At 36.4% G+C, this 20,952-nt stretch overlaps 1 protein-coding gene across 2 annotated transcripts in view; it reads right to left on the minus strand.

Moving 5' to 3' along the window:
• POU6F2 (POU class 6 homeobox 2) overlaps positions 1-20,952 on the minus strand; it is a 491,856-nt gene that overhangs the window by 470,576 nt on the left and 328 nt on the right. The window lies entirely within an intron of this gene.

The following is a 20,952-nucleotide window of genomic DNA, read 5'->3' on the forward strand; positions in this document are numbered from 1 at the left end:
TCTGTAGCTAAACAGTATATTCCATATTTTTCAAATGTCATGTAAAGAAGCCTATATAGGGGAAATGCTATTAGGATCTACCCCAAAATGCCTTCTACTTAACTCCAGCATCTGACTCCTGAAGCTAACCCTCTAATGCCCATTGCTATGTTCTCCACTGTTGAGTCATTAAGCGTAATTGTTGGTCTACCCTTTCCTCCCTTGCCCTCTTCCAACTCACCCTTATATCAGCTAATGTGATAAACACTGGCTGGGTGCGGTGGCTCATGCCTGTAATCCCAACACTTTGTGAGGCCCAGGCGGGCAGATCACGAGGTTAGGAGATGGAGACCATCCTCGCTAACATGGTGAAACCTGGTCTCTGCTAAAAATACAAAAAAAAAAAAATTACCCAGGTGTGGTGGTGGGCGCCTGTAGTCCCACCTACTTGGGAGGCTGAGGCAGGAGAATTGCTTGAACCCAGAGGTGGAACTTGCAGTAAGCTGAGATCATGCCACTGCACTCCAGTCTGGATGACAGAGTGAGACTCCATCTCAAAACAAACAAATGCGGAAAAAAAAAAAAAAAAAAAGTGATTAACACCAAGAATATCTTTACTGCTTAAATTTTCCTAAAATTCTCCTTGCATTGAAAATACTTTATAGAACATGTCAATACTTATTGAAATTTGTTCAGATCTCCTAATGGCATTTATGTATCCTATGACATCTCAATAAATATCAAAATACATGTATGTCTACATATAGGTATGACTTTTTAAAATGAGATCATATTGTATGTGATGTAAACTCCTCTCACTGGGACCTGAGCACTGCAACCCTATCTTCCTGACTTGTTAAAATGCACTCAAGTACACTTTAATCACATAGGACAGCTGAAACTTGATAAAGAACCTGATTTAAAAAAAAAAAAAAAAAAAACCTGTACCTGATAAAGAATATGGGAGAAGATTCCCTCCACCACCCCAATCTCAGGAACTTGCAAGGTCTAGGAGATGTCACAGGTAATTTATTAACTGTAATGAGGAGTAAAGCAATACTTAACTGCATAAATTGTTCACATGACTGTTGAAAACGGGCTTGAGGGGAGATAAATAGAGGAGGGAAAGAGAAAAGACTTGATCATTTAAAAATTCTTCAGAGAAAATAAATGTACATATAAAGAGAATTTTGCAAAGAATATTCTCTGTTTTTCCCATTTTTCTAAATCAACAAGACCTTATGCTTAGAGACCAGTCAGAGGTGGCTTGAGAGTTGTGATGTAAGTGCCCAGAGAACAGGACTCAGGACTCATCCAAGTTTGGCCACTGCCTTTGAACAAATCAGTTAATCTCTTTGAATTAAAACAAGGGTCTTGGGTCAGCTGGACTTGATAATCTTTTTCCTCTAAAAATTCCAAAGCTATATGAAATTCATCCTTCTTCAGGGAAGGGGCAACTTATCACATCTGCTTACATGTACCCATACCTGCCATCAGGCCGTAACAGCTGGGACCTCGGTGTATCTGGAGGGCCAAGAAATTTGCTTAACAGATACTCAGTAAGCATTTGTTGGGTGAATGAATTTTTTTCACCATCTGCAAATGTTTGTGTTTGGTGGGTCTAGGTTCAAGGCTGTGTGCTGAACACATATCTACATGGGGGTAATCCCCTAGAGGCCATCATCAAGGGAAATAGAACACAAGCTTATAATAACCCTAAAAGAAACCAGAATGTGGATGCCAAAAAGAGGCACGATGTGCTCTGAGGATTCAGATGAGGCCAGACTGGTTCAGGCAGACAGGTAGAAGATTGCTGCAGGAGCTGTTGCTTCAGAAGGATGGACGAGATTTAAGTAGACAGAAATTGTGGTGGAAGTTCAGAGATAAGGAAGAAAGAAACTGCAGATGTTTGAGAAAACTGTATAGTCTGGTTCAATTAGACTAGAGTTTACAGTCTGAATTGGAGGAGTGAGAGTACAAAAACAAACCAGGAAAAGACAGGACATGGGGCTTTGCATGACCTTGTGTTTCAGAATAGGGAAGAATGCATTCAAAGCCATGTCTTAAGGAAATTATCCAGAATCTGGCTCAATGGTGAACAAAGTCAACACACAGCAGGTGGAAATCTGGGTTAGAGCAGGTGGAAATCTGGGTTCTTCTCCCAGTTTCAATGAGAGCCCCACTGCCTTTGTCTGCTCTACATTTGGGGCTTCTGAAGTTAAATTTGTTTGAAAAAAAGAAATGTGTGAAGGTCACTGATGTACAGAAAACATAGGAACAGGAAGACTAGAGAGGAATTACATCAGTAATTCAGGCAAGAGGAACAAAAGTGTGGAAGGGAGGGTGCTAGCAAGACTGGATAAAGAGATTTTTCACCCCAGGTAGATTCCATGTGCTCTCTCCATTCATTAAATGTTGGGGGAATCAAGGTGACTGATGGCCCAAGATTCAGTGAATGGAAGGCTGTCAGCCTTTGTGGAAATAAGCAAGTCAAGAGGTACAAACATAGAGTAAGCCTGCTTGAACTTGAACCTCAACTTTGCCACTTTTTCGTGTTGAGATAGATACTCAAGCAGAGTTCTTAGAACACTGTCTGGCACACAGTAAAAGTAAAAAGTAAGTGCTGTTATTCTTTCAGGTGGAGTGGATTTGTAGGAAAGATGCATTTAGCATCCAACATGATGCTTGTGAAGGGAAAGTCATGGATGTTTTCTAGGTAGATATGCTCTAAAAAAGTGGTCAGGGTTGCAAGGGAATGAAAGAATAGATAGAAATAATAGTTGAAGTTACTAAAGCTGATGGGAATACAGAAGAAAGAGAAGAACCTGTGAGCAAACCTTGGGAGTGCCTCTTTCTGGAGAGGAGGAGGATGCAATAGCAAATCAAATAAATAGAAAAGAGGTAAGAAAACTAGGAGTAGACAGTTAGGGTCAAAAAGAGCCAAGCCCTGGCTGGGTGCATGGCTCACATTTGTAATCCCAGCACTTTGGGAGGCCGAGGTGGGCAGATCACCTGAGGTTAGGAGTTTGAGACCGCCTGGCCAACATGGTGAAACTCTGTCTCTACTAAAAATACCAAAAATTAGACAGGCATAGTGGCAGCTGCCTGTAATCCCAGCTACTCAGGAGGCCGAGACAGGAGAATCACTTGAACCAGAGAGGTGGAGGTTGCAGTGAGCTGAGAACGCGCCATTCCACTCCAGCCTGGACAACAAGAGCAAAACTCTGTCAAAAAAAAAAAAAAAAAAAAAGACCAAGCCCCTTACTAAGGAGCTTCAAGAAACATAACTAGCAATATCTCACACAAAAGGTAAAGATAGATAAGCACTTCCGTTTCTTCTACAAGGAAAGTTTAAGTACTGAAGAAGCAAGAATGTGAGGATAGATACAAAAAGAAGTAAATGGGTGACAATAATCAGATTAACTCAAGTACATGTAGTGTTTTCTGTGAGTCAAGCACTGTGCTTCATTCTCTACATGAGTTATCTTATGTGTAATTCTCACAGCAACCCTCTGAGGTAGTGATTTTTATAACTCTTGCTTCACTGTTCAAGAACCGAAGCACAGAGGAGCTAAGTAAGTTGTGCAAGGTATAAAAGCTATAAAAGGTGATGGGCCTGGTATTCAAAAGCTTGCAAAGAATTGTGCTAGAGGCTATGGGAAAATACGGCCCCTGCCTCAAGTAGCTAATAAAAAATTATCCACTGGGACCTTACAATTCTACAAGGACTGACGGAATTCCTCCTTCTGTGGCTGAACAGATATTTCAGTCCTCTCTTAACCACTTAGCAATATTGCCTTGAAGATGCAGGAGAAGCAAGTGCCAGAAAGTGGGCCAGTGAGAAAGACAAGTTTCAGAGGTCAAATTCTTGGAAGACAGCTTCTTTAGCAATATCTTTTCTAATTAAGTTGTCCTGATTTGTATAATTCTAATCATTCTCCAAGACACAGAACGGATAGATGCTCATGAATTCCCAAGGAATCTCTGGAAAGCAACTTAGTACTTCTGATCCCTTTTTAAAACACAAGTAATGGAGGAACATTGAGCTATGTAGAAGACACCTCCGAAATTAAGCATCGGGTTTCAAATTCTGTGGTCAATATAATGAATATGCATGGCTTTCCAGGGATTTCTGCAATACATGGCTTTCCAGGGATTTCTTCTAGGGAAATGTTTGAAAAACTTTCAATAAGAAGATCTGAGTTGATCAGTCTGTCAATGGGGTCTTGGAAGTTAAGGACTGGGGAAGTAAGACGGCAGTAGGTTGTAGAGGGTTTAAATTCACCACATTATTGGGTGGGTGAGCTAAATGACAAGATACAAAATGGCAGGTTTTGAGGTTTTATCTGGAATTGAGGGCAGTGTGAATTGGAATGGGAATTGAAGGAGTGGGGAGAGCAAAGTCAAGCTATGAAGTGAGGAGGGACTGAACCAGGGAACCAGGGAGGGGAACAGTAGTGGTAAAGAAAATTGGGAAGTGTGGAAAACAAAACAGAGCCAGCTAGATTCTCTGATCACACAACCCTTCTTTATTCAGAGGATCACTGATTAGCACCTCCACACTCAGCCCTGTCCCCAGCTCTGCTCACCAACCCTGTCATGGGCATGGTGAAGAGCATTCATGTATGTCAGCTTCTAGTCCTACTCTGCCCCCATGCTCTGGGTTCAACAAACTGGCAGACACCTTGTTTCTGTGCCCAGAGCCTCATTTGCACCCTTGTCCTGGCAGCTGGATTTTCCTAGTTCTTCCATGCAGAATTATCCTTCCTCCTCTGGGACCGCAGAATCAATTCCCTGTTTCTCCTTACTCCCTCCTATTCCTCTTACCTCCTCTGAAACCCACCGAGTACCAGTCGCTATACCACCATGACACAACACTGTTTTGCAAAACCTCTGCCTCTCCTGCCTGGCTTTCCTGACCAACTGAGTGACTCCTCACACTCACGCCATCCCACTCTGCTGTCTATTTCTGATTTCCAGGTTGTCGATTCACTCAGGTACATCCATGCAGCACTCTTGCAGCTTAGAGTTCCCATGTTTTATAGAAAGAGATAACATGATATTTATCAAAAGCTCAATGAATATAGGAAAATTGAGAACAACAAAGAAGAGTTGGCACTAAAAAAATTGACAGTTTTGCCTTTTTATTAGCCGCAGACATTTTGAATTCTAGGTGGACAAAAGGTTTGTTCAGCCAAGTGGAAAAATCACTTCTAGGAGAGATAAGGAAATGAATATTAACCACAGCCGTGAAAGGTACTAAGGAATGACTCAGCTAAATTTTGCCTCCAAAGGGAGAAGCTCAAGCCCCTGAGAACATGTTACTCCTTTGGACCAGCAAGAGGCCAATGCTCTGAAATATGCACTCAGAACACCAGGCATGTTTTTCTTCCACAGAATGCTATGTTGATGCATTAAACTTGGAGTACTTTATGTGTTTCACAATCTTTGACTTCTTGAGAAAAGACAAAAAAAAAAAAAAAAAAAGGTTTCCATATAGTATTAAAAAAAAAAAATGAACCACTGATGTATGTGTTTGTGTGTGTTTAAAACCTGAAATTCAAATATCAGTGTTGCTCAGTGTCAGTTCAAGTGCTAGACATATTTTCCCTTAGGTTATTTCTGGAATCATAAACTTAAACCTGCAACCCCTGAGAAATCCCCATTTCAGTCTCAGACATTATTTCTGACATTTTTAGATACCATTTTATACTTTATAATATTACACAATCCTAATTTAAAACTTGAAAATTATAACCGTTAATCATGACACTCATTCAAATAAATGAAACCAATCAACACTGCATTTTTTACTGATCTAGTCTAAAATCTTATTTTCTTTTTACCTTTGCCTATATTCCTTTTTCCTGAATTTTTTATACAGAAGAGCAATCCCTATTTCATTAAAATGAATATATAGAGGTATATATGTATATGTATAAATCATCTTCACTAGTGTGTTGAAAAGTGAGCTGGAAAACCAAGAAAAAATTAAATGTCAAGTGATCAGATATTACTATTTGCTTATCTTTATACAGAGAAATGAAAAATAGTCCATTAACATAACTTTACTTAGACATTATTTTGAGAAAATATTATTCAAGAACCAACTAGAGTAGATCCTACACTCAAGTCACTCTTTTCCAAGTACTACCAAAATAATCTCTTTATTCATTATATTTTATTATTCATTAACTTTGTCAATTTGTAAGTACGCATGAAGCTGCCAATTAACATACTCTTCTGTGGCCTTTTGTATTAAAAGTTTTAAAACATGATTTGAATAATCCATTTCCCAGACTGTAGAAAAATGAAAATTATTCACAGTCACTTGTACTGCATAAAACATTGCTAAAGTGAATAGTAACACAGTATTTCCACTTGCAGTAATATTTCAGGGACTATGTTTTAAAGGTGACAAAGTGTTAGTACAGATTTGTTTTTGCCACTAAACAAATAGAAGAATATTTTCATGAAATCCCGGAAGACAACGGTATATACTGTATAAGCTGCTTTTCAGTCATGCTCCTTTGGACATGCCTTGTTTATCTGATCCCCATATAACTTAAAATCTAGTCAATGTAAACTTCTGAAACACAAACTCTGTGTCCTCATTCTCCACTCCCCTTTGTCTTTTAAGATCTGTTACAAAGAACCTCGTGTCCCCCCTTCACGTTTTAAGATTCAACATTATGACTTGCTAAAAATAAGCATGTGCTGGATACCATGGTGGTGGCTGCTTAAATTAAATGTGTTATGCAGTATGAATAAGGAACCATGGCTGAGAAGCCCTTTCCTTTTAGACATCATATGAAAATAGAAAATGACTGTTTTCAAGGATAGCCTCATTTACACACTCCGAAATGAAGCTAGGAGCAGAGCACAAAAAACAAATTCCCAGACAAGGAATGTTGAGAGAGAACAAATGGAGCAAAGACAACTCAAGGCTTCAAAACCACTTGAGATGAGCATTCTACTGAGGTATAAATTAGGAGAGTGACAGTTGTAATGAAGCAGTCATTCCATAGTGCCCACTATGCTCCACTACAGGCCAGGACATACCTCTAGAAAGACTTAGGAGTTGTCTGGGAAGTAGGAGATAAGGGGAAGGAGTAAGATGCTGGGTATGAAGAGAAAAAACAACCTGTGTGGTCTCCAGCAATGCTTTCAACTCTTTACCTGTTCTAAGATGATTATGGGCCAATTCCATTGTAGAGAAGGGAGGGAGGGGGTATGGAGACAGAAGAGAAAATGTTATACAGTTAGAGATGTGTGTGTGTGTGTGTGAGAGAGAGAGAGAGAGAGAGAGAGAGAGAGAGAGAGAGAGAGAGAGAAAGTGAAAGGAAAAGAAACATCTCTGTACCAGTTTAAACTGAAAATACAGAAAGCCCGTAATTATATTCCATTCAAGCCCCTTTGCTTGGATTTTCAGTCTGACAATGGCCTCAATAATACACCAGTATCATTCTTTCCTGAAAAAATTGGCTGGAAGGAATTGCCCAGATAAAGAAAGGTGGGAGGCACTCTGTTCCTGTGGTCTCAGGTTTTCATGTGAACATACTTCTCACCCTTGCGAGGAGCAATTCTGTACTACATTGGTGCATGATAAGAGTGTGACATTCATGGCCTCTAGTTCTATATGTGAATTCGATCTTTTCCCTCTTTGTCCCACTCCCTGTAGGAAGCAGAAACCCTGGGTAAAAGGGTCTCTTCACCAGATCCAAACTTTCCGCTGGTAAACTGTCCCAAGATCAAAATGCAGGGCATGAGATGCTAGCAAACTAATTTGGTTGCAGATCTAAAGCCACAGTTTTCAATGAGATCTATAAGCATCAAATGAAAACAAACTCAGAAATGAAAGAAAAGGTCTTATTTATTGTCCCTTGAAACTCTAATAGAATAAAATGAGTGCATGAGGCACGTATTTATCTTTTTATTAATGTATAATGGTAATTCTTCCTAAACATAAATAAATAATTGGTTAAGTCAGGGACATACTCTTCTGTTCATTTGTTCATAAACATATTAATAATTTAAGCCCATAATTTGTGCTGAGTAATCAAGTTAATGTGCTGACTTTAAGCAAATAACCAGGGGGCAGCATAGTCTCTTGTCTTCAATATTTCCTTTAAATCTCTATTTCTTATAAAGATTTGGTCCAACTAGAAAGAAAACCACCAAGAAATATTGAAGGAAGGGAAGTGTGAATAGATGAGAAAGAAAACCACCAAGAAATTTTGAAGGCAGGGAGGTGTGAATAGATGAAAAAACCTACCAAGATCTTAATACACAAAATCTCCAACTCGTATCCTTGTCTACTGTGGTGGATTCTAGCACACATCTCTCTTTTATTCCCTTTCAAAAGGTTCAATCCAATTTCCCACATTGCTGGGCTCTTGCAGGAGGTGGTATCAAGGCTCAGCTTATCTGTTTGGACAATGACCACGTCTCCTCCCTGTGATTCAGAGTGATCATTGAAAGGAGGGATGCAGGTGTGGAGAGGTGGCAGTACAAGATTTAAGATATATTATATTACAGGCACCAGACACGAAAAGAAAAAGAACAACGCTGTCTCTACCAAGCCTTATGTTCCCTTCTGATGTTCCAAAGCAGTAAGTGCTTTGTTGAAGATCATGTTGATTTATTTCACCAAATCAGCATTTTGTTTCCTAACTATATATCCATGAGGTCTGGCAGGGCTGAATCATTTGTAAAAGCGAAAGGAGATATTTAGGAGTACACTCTATTTGGCCTTACACTCAAAACACACAAATGCAAACAAGATTACATTTTGTGAACATTTCAAACTACTAAGCAGAGATGAAAGTTCTCTTTTTCAGCCCCACTCCATCTCCAGGGCCCCAGTGTTTAAAATTCCATTTGACAGGCAAAAGGTTAGTTGAAAACAGCCAGAAAAAAGATGCCCTTTATTGAATTCAATTTCCAAAAACTGAAATTGAAATATGAGAAATACCGCAGGATTTTTTTAAGTTTTCCAAAATTTGTGTTAACATGTACTATTTTTTTGGTAAAATCTCTGACTTCATATCACCATAATCCTTAATGATACAATATAATTATTTCATAAAAATGAATTTAGAAATGCCAACATACATTTGGCTGGAATTTTGTTGAGTTTTTGTGAAGGATGGATGGAGAAAGCAAACTTATCTTGTAAATAAGTCGAAATTGATTTCAAATTTAGACAAGAATCTTAATCAGTTAAAAGATGATAGATAGATATAGAGATGATAAATGATTGACAGAATGTTAATTTATCAAAAGATAAAAGAGTTTCTGAGGCTATGAATCTCAAATAGTTCAGACTCCATCAGCATTTTAAAGATATGAACCTGTGTTCAAGCCTTCCCGGAAATTACCTCTGGGAATTTTCCTTACACACACAGAATAGTGCCTAATATATATCTATATATACACATACATATATGTGTGTGTGTTTGTGTGTATCCTACTTCTCTCTCTCTCTCCTAATTCTCAGGATATATTTTATTTGTATAACCTGTATATGCATAAATAGGCAAACTGTCATATGCAGAAATGAGAGTTAAAGAATACTTTTAACAGATATTTCCAAATCAGTTCTTAAAGGCACTCAAATAATTTATCCCTAAAAAATTTCTTCTGGCTTTGAGAAACAAAGTGAAGCAAATTGCAAAAGTTATTAAAACTGATCATGAAAAAGTGAGATTTCTCTCAAATGCTATTTTATAATCCCAAATATCTATTCTATTATGTAACTTATGAAAACACCTTAGCTTTTGATCTTATTTATTTTATGGCTGCCCTATTTACTAAAGGTGATAATTTTAATAAAAGAATAGTTTTAATTATTAAACAATTAAATAATTATTCTTTAACCAAAGAATAATTTATTCATTCATAGAATTTATACATCTCTCTACTCAGATTACCTTATAGGTCTAAAGGCATCTGACTGTGACATGGGGCACTTATAAACTTACTTGTGAAAATAACTTGGGACACTGTATTGAAAGTCGGCCGCATCTAAAGGTATAGCTCATGGAGGACTGGGACATCAACTATTTGAGGCTAGTGTGGTTCCCTAGCCTCAAAGTTAGGAGCATCTCTTTGACGAAAGCTACCAAAGAGCACTGATTTGCTCCTCCAGCCTTCCGCTCCCCAACGGGTCTACCATTTTACATTTTACAAAAGGATCATCTTCCAGGCCACCATGTGGAACCCAAGTACCACAGTTATTGATGGCAACAGTAGGAGGAGGAAAAGGAGGAAAGGAAGGAGGAAGGCAGGGAGGCAGTAAATGAGGTGTTGCTGTAATGAAATCAGCTTTCATAAAGAGATGACACTTTCCACAGGTAATGTTAGGGCCATGTTTCAATTGTGTGATTTTGCATATGATTAAGGACTTACACCTGCCCTCCAGCATTCTCAGGACCAATTCCAGCTTTGCCACTTACTGTCCTGTGAGGCCTTGCACCACTTCCTTAGCCTCAGCCTTCTACTTGGTAAAGTGGAAATAACAGTACCTACCTTACAGAACTGGCCTGAGGATTAAATTATACCAGCAAAGTGCCTGGCACCTAGTAAGTGCTCACTTATTGGTACATTACTACTACTGTTGTTTTTCGGATGGGTAAACATGCAGCCCTTTTCCGGATGAAAAATGGTATTAAACATTAGATATTCAAGGAAGTTTACAAGAGCCCCACTGAAACACACACAGACACACAGGGATACATGAAATGAATACCAGGTTACATTCCCTCCATTCCTCTTCTGCTATTGATTTATGATTGGTGGGGGGCAGGAGGGGTTACATTGTTCAATTTTTATAGGTGTATTTTCTTTATTATTTAAAATGACAGTCATCCAGTTTAAGAGGTACTGTGATAGAGTGCACTAGAATCATCTGTAAAGCTTTTAAAAAATACTCATACCCAGACTCCACCCAGATAAATAGAACCAGAATTTCTGAGAATGAGTCCTTCACATCAGTAGATTTTTAAAGGTTGCCCCTGGTGGATCTACAAGGCAGGCAGAGGGAAACAGTGGAATTTCAGAAAATGATATGAGTTCAAGTCTCATTTCTTCCACTCCTTAGCAATATGGCTACAAATAAGATACATAACCTCTCTGAGCCAGCTTCCGCTTCTATAAAATGGGGATGATGATCTGTATCTACCTCTAAAGTTGTGGGGTTCAAACAAGATCATCAATATTAAAGCCATACTCTGCAATTTGTTCGCGAAAGCCCGTTTTAAGCTCCAGGCAAAGAAGTCAGCTACCTTTAAATCTACAGATGAAGCACACTTGTCTTAGCATCTGTTAGCATCTGGAGGGAGGAAACAAGCACACCTACAGTTCCATTGACTCAGTTCTGGAAGTCTGTGTAGGGAAAGATGGCGTGGTCAGCTCACACTCCCATCTCTTATTCAAATAGAAGATTTCATTACTGCCTATGTTACTGTCTTCTTAGTATATGTGAGGTAATGTGATTAAAGAGAACGAGCAAAGACATATCCTAAAAGAAACATGAAATGTAACTTTTCACATTCTCTGGAATATTTCAATAATGTACACTTTGTCTGCCTTCTCAAAACCCTAAATATAGTAGAATTCAAGAGCTAAGTCTCATTAGTTTTGATTCAGCCCTGCTTGTGGCTGCATTATTTAACCTATGAATCAGGGTTGAAGGATTGGTCTGACAATATGAAATATAGAAAACAGAAATTTAAGTGACATTAATTACCATGAATTTCTTCTGGTCTCTTTTTCACTAATCGAGATACATTAACTGAATCATGCATTGGAAACATATATCTATGTCAATTATCTTAATAAACAGCATTGAGGCTCATGAAAGAAAATAGCTTAAGCATTTTGTTCAGTTGTTTGGTGGCTTGGAGCAAACATAAAGGTTTTCAAGTCATAATGTGTCTGACTGAGAACCAGCTCCTTATGCCATTCTCTGTCATTCTTACCTCTTTGTTACTAAATACAATATTGTGATCTTTATTGCTATTTTAATTGTTTTGAGTGTTCAATATATAAATGATACATCTCTTTTCTTGTGGCATAAAGCTACTCTTCACTTTTAACATTACACTTAACCTTCTCCCAGGAGACACTATTTATGAGTTCTTTTGCTCAAACAAATCTTATTTGGAAAATTCTGAAATCTTTTATGGTAAGAGAAATGAAACTTCTCAACTTGTTAGACTGATTGCAGAGACTAACTTATTTTTAAAAGCTAGATCAAGAGAGAATTGGTTAAATAAATCACTGTATATCCATAAAAGGGAATACTACAGAGAAGGATGCAGATCTATTCATAGTCACATGAGAAGAGGTTCAAAATGTTTTTTATATGTGAAAGTAAGTTACAGAACTCTATGTATAGTATAGTTCTACTTGGATTGTATAAGGATTGCATATACATGCATAGAAAATCTCTGAAAGGATATATAAGAAATAGTTAACAGTGGTTATTTGTGGTAAGTGGAATCAGGATACTTTACTTTCCACTTTATACTATTCTGTGCTATTGAAATGGTTTGTCATATGCAGGCAATACTGTTATAATTTTTTAGTAAAAAATTCAAAAATACTCATAGGAGTCTACCATGTAACTAACTCACTTTAATCACACACATATAACAATTGTATTCATGTACTGTCACTTTTACTCAGATGTTCCACTCTCTGTCTGAACTAGTTGTTTAAATTATATTTGATAAATAATGGTAGAAAAGGAGAAAGAAATTGCAGTTGATAGGTTTCAGCACTAGTACAAATGGAAGTACATTGCAAAGCAAACAGCACCCCTGTTTTTGCAAGGAAATAACTGCAATATTCATACGTTTGCAGTTTTCCGATCGACTATGTACTCAAATTCTTACCATAAACTTGATGTTTAAAAGCGCAAAGTACTACGCAAGAGGCTGAGGTGGGAGGGTCTCTTGAGCCCAGGAGTTCGCAGCCAGCCTCAGCAACATGTCAAGACCTCATCTCAAAACAAAAACAAAAAAGTTGCAAAGTATTTTTCCATTCTCAACCAAGTTGAGAGGAGTATTTTAAGTAAACATCTACCGTAATTTTTTCAGGTACTAAGATTGAAAACAGAGACAAAATATTTTTAGATTATTAGAGGTTAAATAGTCAAGGATTCCTAAAATGTTTATAGTATGTCTGTGAGTGTGCATGTGTGTTAATGAATTAGATTGCTAGACTGCCTCATTTTCATTTTTACTCTAAATTCTTTCATCACTAGAAATCTAGATATAGGTTTGTTTACAAACAAAAAAGTTTTCAGAAAACAAATCACAAATTTAGTTCTTGAATCTAGGATTAATACATCACCTAGGAACAGTATAGGACTGTTTGGGATTTGAGCCATATTAGCCTTTGTTCCTAGAGACCTTTTGAATATTACTACAAACACCTCTCGTATTAGCAGTTCTAGAAACACACCAAGAAATGCACCTAAGAATGTGTACAGACTCACTTTGTTAAGGAAATATTGAAACAGAGAAAATGAATACAACAGAGATTTACTTTTAAGATCCTTGAACACCATCTGCTGATATGAATGGAGAGAAATTTACAAACTTGGCATTCTTATATCACAGCCAAACTTTCACAAAACTCTTATTTTTCCCAACTTCTGACCTGGGGCATTTCATCCCACAATCATCGCTTCTGCCTACCATTCAACCAGCATCTTGTCAAATCTGGCTGCAAGATTAAGTTTCCCGATTCGGAATTCAATATTGTAACCCTAAGGATATAAGATTCAAGCTGGAACATTCTGGGTTTTTTTAATGGATAAAATTGTTTCAGCCCAAAGACCACAGTTCGCCCTGGCCATAATGATGAATCATCAGGACTGACACTAAGTGAAATGAGTTTGATGTTCTTGGTTGTATTTGTGCCCATTAAGCAGCATTTTACATTTGTCCTAACTCTCAACCTTTTGGAAAAAAGGTTGAAAGAAACTTGTTTTCTAGTATTATTTGAGACTTACAAAATTAACTAGCTCTGTCTGAAGCAAGTTTGGCTTGCCATAGTCCCTACTATTGTGTGTCCAGCTCCATTCTTGCCCATTCTGCCCTTCCAATTTGGAGGAAAAGAACTGAAGGTTTAAGAAATATCTACTTTTCTCTCATATTTCCTCAGTATCAATTATGGCTTCTGGTATCCTTGCTTCTGTCTTGGTACAATATTTACCTTTTACTCTCAACAAAAACCTACTTCCTTTAAACAAAATCTGTATATGAATTCTGCACTGAAAACGAAGCTCCCTGTAAATGTTGTACTTTGTCCTTTTGAAGAGGAATTTGCCTGAGTTCTGATCAATGCTAAAAATACCACTTAACAGGTATGTAATCTTTTCAAAATATACCTGTTTCTCTAAGCTTTTAGGTGTTAGAGATAAATGTTTTCTTCTAAAAATAGTTTTAAATTATTCATCAAAAATCAAAGTCATAAAATATGCAGAGTCAGCATCATATTAAACTCCAGAAATAATAAGTGCTATTGCACAGCATCGGAGCCCTGGTTAACCTCTTGTAAAAAGCTCTAAAGATTTAAAGAAAAGTTTTCGTTAATATTGAAATTTGTGTACAGCACAAGCACTGTGAAGCCTTTTCTTAGACTTTGTTTTTTAATTCTAGTTCTCCTGTGCTAACGTATTGTTTTACTGTATTTTTCGTGTGTGATTTGAATTGCTAGGTGAGATGAGGTAAGCTTACAGGATAACTTAGAAATATAAACTAAAGAAGCAAGTATATTTGTGAGTCTTCTGCTACCTGTCTGCTTTGTTTTGCTCGAGGTCTTGTCTCTCTTTCCAGTGCCCTTTCCTGCCTGGGAAGCCCACAAAGATTCACTTTTCAGTTATTACTCATCAAACTGACTCTGGTTCACAGTGGAAAGGAGAAGAAAAGCTGATGGAGAAATGGCACTGAAGAAAGAGAGCAAAATGTCAGAGCAATACGTTTGAGCGACTATATTCTTTTCATTAAAGGTGTCAACACGTTTATTTGCATCTTTGACCCTAGGACTAGGGAAGTGCTGGAAATTATGTGGGCACCTTTTCCCACGGGAAAAATATACCTCCCAGGTGGGGGGAAGCCTGAAAATAGGTGAAAGTTGGAATACTCAGTTGATCTTCAAATTTTTTTTTTTTTGTCTTATGATTAGAAAAGCGCTGTTGAAAAGAATAGGGTTGCATTTCACCTAGAATCAGTGCCAAGTATCAACAGCTAAGGTCTGTCTTTTGAAGAAAGAGTCTTTCATATCATAAGGGTTTTAAAGCTACTGATAAAACAAAAAGCTATTTTCTGAAGACCAGTCAACCTGAAAAACAAGTGTTTTAAAACCTAGAGAATTTCCTTTAACGTAAATAATCAAAGATGTTTTCAATTATTTTGCTGTTACTTACATACAACGACTTTACATTTATGAGAAGTGCTATCCCTGAAATAACAAAAATATTATCATTTATAAATGGGGTATAGAAAAATAACACAAGCATACAGCAAACCAGGAAGGAATTTTTCCAACAAAAATTAAGCAATATTCACCATAATTGGTTCACATTGTGGAATTGGGAAAAACAAGAAAATAATAGAAAGAAAAACAAATCTTTACTGAAATGTAGTGACAGTGTTTCACTCACAACCCCTTCTTCAAATTGAGATGCAGAAGAAATGTGTAAAAAGCAAAACTGGTACAAATCTTGATTACAATTTTGGATCAGTTTAAGACAAGATGGCTCAACAGAGCAATTTACATAGGCTAACAGAGCAAAGCTTGACTCGGTAATTTACTTTATTGGACACACATTTCACCTACAAAAAAAAAAAAAAAGAAAGGAGCGAGGGAGGAACAAAAGAAGAAAGGAAGAAAGGGATGTAGGGAGGGAGGGAAGGGAAAAAGAACATAAATCCAAGTTTGAGATTACATATAGAGCAGCTATTATCTCCCAAGTAAAGGTTTGGCCATAAATTACAAATTAATTTAAAAGTTGTGTAATTTGGATTTTCTTTTAGTGCTCAAATTAAAGTCAATATTTATCTTTTGGCACATTGTTTCTTCAAGTCTGATCTTTTCATGTTTGCACTTTATGTCACAACTTTATTTTCTACTCAATCAAGCATTAGAAAAGAGTAACAGCTTGTACAATATCACAATGCAATTGAAAAGTGAAGTTTTTCAATATTTGCAGACATGTTAATTATATTCCAATTTTCATAGCAATAAAGAGAAAAATACTTGCAACTGGTAATATGCAGTTTACATAGCAAAGAAAAGGTCAATTAAGAAACATCCTTCACTGACCTCTGAAACAAATGCTATAGATTTTACATGCAGGAAACTTATTACGTGCAAACTTTCTTTCGTAAGCATTTGTATTTTGAAAGTTGCAGCCACCTCTCTGCATATGTTAGAGGTAAGAATCAAAAAGTTTTAAGTTCTTAAGCATTGAAAATGATACTTGAATCCTATAGTTTCATTAATTGACCTTAGAGATAGAAAAGAAAATTTAGTTTCAAGACCCAAGTTCATCTAATTTTTGTTTAGTATTAACATTATTGTATAGTAGTATTACTATGTTGATAAATTTTACTTAAATGGACAAAATTGACTTTATCATTTAAATGTCTGCTTTAATTTTAAAAAATTCTAAATGGAATAAAAATTAAGTCCATCTGGTAAAATGTAAAATGTTAACATAAGACTTTCCTATAAGTACGAATGAAATATTAAGTGAAGCTTTTTAGGTTAATAAACAATACATACTACAAATTCAATTTTGGTGAGTCCGGCACTTACTAAAAGAATACTAGCACCAGTATGTATAAGAAAGAATAATCCTTAATTAATATGTATTTTTTCTAGTATACCATTCATCCATAATACCTTGGGGAAAAGGTATTCTCAATAAAATTCAAGCAGTAATAATTTCACACTCCCAAAATACATAAATTCGTTGAAGCAATCTGTCAGTTTCAAAAATATCAGCATTCACACCCACAAAAATGACTTTTTTTAAGAGTCTATGGGAGTTATGCTTTGCATGAGTAAAACAGGGTTAGGTTAGCCCCAGTGTTTCATTTTTATATATAAGGCATGAATATCAGTCTAAATTGACTGAGGGCAATCTTCAAGTGTGTTATTTACATCATGCCAATGTCCCCTCTCCCTAGGCCACTTGCATCGCACATCAGTTTGAGCATATTTTAGGTAAGCAAATTATTATTAAATCTACATTAAATACTTTTTGGAACAAGAGATTATACCATCCATGTAAAATTAATTGTTTTTATGCTATAACAGTGAAATATTTGTGTTTTAAAATCTCCATATGAGAAAACATACATGGAGATACTGTTAAGCCAAATGCATGCACACATACTGAGCACTGTCTGAGACATTTGCATTAGTCTTCTAACGTACAGCTTTACAACACTTCAAATTGTCGAAATGTACTTTGAAAAATAAAAGATCCATTGTACCAGTAAGGGAAATTGTAAACAGCTTTTTATTGCACTTCTAATGCTATTAAAATATAGAATGCGTGGTCTCTTCTCTCTTCTTCTAGTACTTTAGCAATGTCAACTGGAAGTGCACCCATGATCACTTTACCTAGCTGTCTCTCTCCCACTCCCAGCAAACTCTTAGATATACTTGATAAATATTTTCATCTAATTTGGTTCATCTGTTGTTTTTATTAACAACTAATTTAATATCCTCTGTTCTGCAATATTTGCAAAAGTCAGTCTATAGACGTGAAGCCAGCCGGGACCCTCAGGCCTGTGCATCAGGATGGTGGGCTGGCTAGGTCCTCTGGGAACAGCAGTGCCACAAGGAGTATTGGACACAGTGACCCGACTGTATGAGATGAGAAAAAACAAAAACAGGAGGTCCACAGTACTGATGAACTAATCTGTCACTCACAAGCTCAGGTCTGCAAAAAAACAAATGAAGCACTAAACATTTAATGGCCATAAGAGATGGAAATGCAAGTCTTCATTTCTAAATGATAATCAAACCCATGATCAGAACCTGCTTAACTGTGTAATTGAATTGAATTGAAAATCATCCCCTGGATAACAATCCATCCTACGTTCAAGAGGTTAGGAAGCTAACTACAGGTAATTACTATCAGAAATCTGATTTGATTTCCAAAAATTGTGTGAATGAACCAAGTTTCTTGATCTTGATATACTAAGCAGGGAGTTTGTTCTTCCAAGTACTAGACTGCTTAATTGCTTGCTTGGGGGAGGAGAAATCCTGGGGGAAAGGCATATATGAGCAATTTCTACTCTGTGAAGCCAGTGCTGTGTCCTGAGCTGGATCACGGCCAGAAACACAGAAAAGTCTACTCTTTCCTACAGTGGAAGCAACTGTGGATATTTCATCCTAAGAGTGAATGAAAAAACCTAAAGCTCATACTTCACAGGAATCTTTCAATATTCTGACTGAAAACTGGTTATTTGCTCCTCCAACCCAAAGTCATCTAGGAACAGGACTCAGAACAGGAAAAAAAAAAAAAAGACAAAAATAATAATTATTCCAAAATGTATTTGAGAAGAAACAAACACAAACATTTGCATTATTAAATGGGATTGTTCACACCTGCTGAGTAGATATAAGATGATATTTAAGTCAAGAGCTAAAAAATAAACCATCTCTTTCTGGTTTTGATTGACAGCAGAGCAATAAAAATTATTTTCACAATCTTTTCCTTATTGTTAGACATAATCATTTGAGTAAATACACTTATCTGTGCTATAACTATTAAAATGAATTCATTTCAAATATATATAGCACCTTTCTTTTTTATATTTCTAGATATGGTTTCCATATAGACTTTGTGACCTTTATCGTATGCATATAGGGCAATATTCTACTTTTTCTTTCTTTTTAAATACTTAGTTCCAATTTCAAATAAAAAATAAGCATTCTAGTTTGTACATTTTTAGCACAGAAATGTTTACAACCTTCAGCACAATTGCTTTTATAATTTACTGACTTGATATTTTAAGGAGTTTTGAACAAATTATGAGAAATAACACCTTCAGAAAGCAGGTGACTACTTTGATGCAACTATTGGCAATGTATTCATAGGTCATTAACATGTAGAGTTCTTAGACATACGGAACCTTTAAAAATTATGCTAAAGAATACATATAAAATACAGAGCTATGTAATAATAACTAATTTTAAATCCTGACAAATTAGAAGTTAAGTCTACTATCTGTAAAAATATGTACTGATTCCTTTTTTTAACTATATACCTGAGCCTTTAAAAAGTATATACCTTTACAATTGATTTCCAATAAACAATACTGAATAACAAACTACAAGTGACTTTCCTGATTTTTCAGCAGAAATATATAGAAAAAGGAAATCCTATTTCTTATTAGAGATTGAAGCACAGTAATTCTGCACAGTATTAAGAACCATAACTATGCCATACAGAAGACAGAACCTGCAACCTAAGAAAAGTTTTATTAAACAGGACAAGACAGTGATTAGGGGCTCAAGTTTTATTTCAATATGCGAAAGTCATCTGCTGCTGCTGTAACAGATATTTATTTCATTCCCTACACCACTATTATTTTAGCTGTATTTGATATATTTGGTCATCAGTGAATACTTACATTGAAACAGGTATCAAGAGTATATAAAATCAGTTTATATATTTTCTCCTGCCTAGAGACTTCACTTTATATATATGTCTATAGAACAAAAACCACCTTAAAAGTTTTAAAAAATATTTCTCTGTTGAACCAAATATCTACTTCTTTTAAAATAGTGTGAGCCTGTGAAAACATGGTATTATGTATTTGACATTTTCCATCTAAAAATACATTATGAAGCAAGCATGCTGGTATTAATAAACCATGTGCTTTCAGAACCCTGAAGTGCTTTTCTATAATTTTGTTGAAAACAGAATAAGATGATATATTTTCCACCATGCTATTAACATACAGCAAACAAATTTTATGTCGTTGCCTTGCTAGCTTGTCTTGATTGGAAAGTGTACCAAAAAAAAACAAAAAAAACTTTTAGGAGTTTATAAATATTCGTGAGCATAGTCTGGTTTATAAGTTAACAATACATAAATAAACATAGATAACTTAGAAAAATTTAGTCAAAAATACATTACAAAAAAAGAAAAGAAAAAGAAACCATGTATATTTCCTTTTTCCTCACCCCACCCCCATCATAGTCAGAAAAATCACCCTCCCTCTGCAGCAGGGTACTATCCTTCCTTTCACCACTTTAGTTATCTGAAGGCAAATGAAAATACAACGATCCTTTTCGTCTTTTGATTTAGCTTACAACGCAAACATTTTAACACAAGCATAAACTACTGACTTCACAGAAAGCACCAAACAGAAAGAGCAAGACTCACTGACCCATTTGGAAGACAAAGACGACAGAGCAGGAAAGCTCTAAAAATCAGCTTGTGAGGCCTCTGAGAGATATTCTTCTGGCATTTCATCACAGCAGCCCCAGACCAGCTCACCTCCCTGGATACAAGGAGGAGGCACTAAATAGAGCTGTTTATTAAAGCTGCTGTGCTGGATTGCATTAGGAAGCACGAGCAGACCACCTGGACCTTTCAGATTGTGGCAGTGTTTAATTTGCAGCCTGCCCCTCTGCAGCAGCCAAGACTACTACTACATTCACCGGGCTCAATCACACATCATCTGGGTTAGAAGTCAAGGCACATGTATCTATATATTTATATTTCCCATATGGAGAAAGTGAGAGAGGGAGAGAGAGAGAGAGAGAGAGAGAGAAGGAGAGAACACAGTCAAAATAAAAATATTGAACAGCATTAGAAAAATTTTAACTACTACCTAGAAAACCACACTTGATTCTCTTCTCACACTTTCTTTCCTTCCGAGATCAAAATCTAAAAAGAGAGCAAATTTCTAATATAGATTTTTAAGAAAC

This window comes from Colobus angolensis, unplaced genomic scaffold (genome assembly GCF_000951035.1).
Source record: "Colobus angolensis palliatus isolate OR3802 unplaced genomic scaffold, Cang.pa_1.0 Scaffold232, whole genome shotgun sequence".
In the NCBI taxonomy this organism is placed as follows: Eukaryota; Metazoa; Chordata; class Mammalia; order Primates; family Cercopithecidae; genus Colobus; species Colobus angolensis.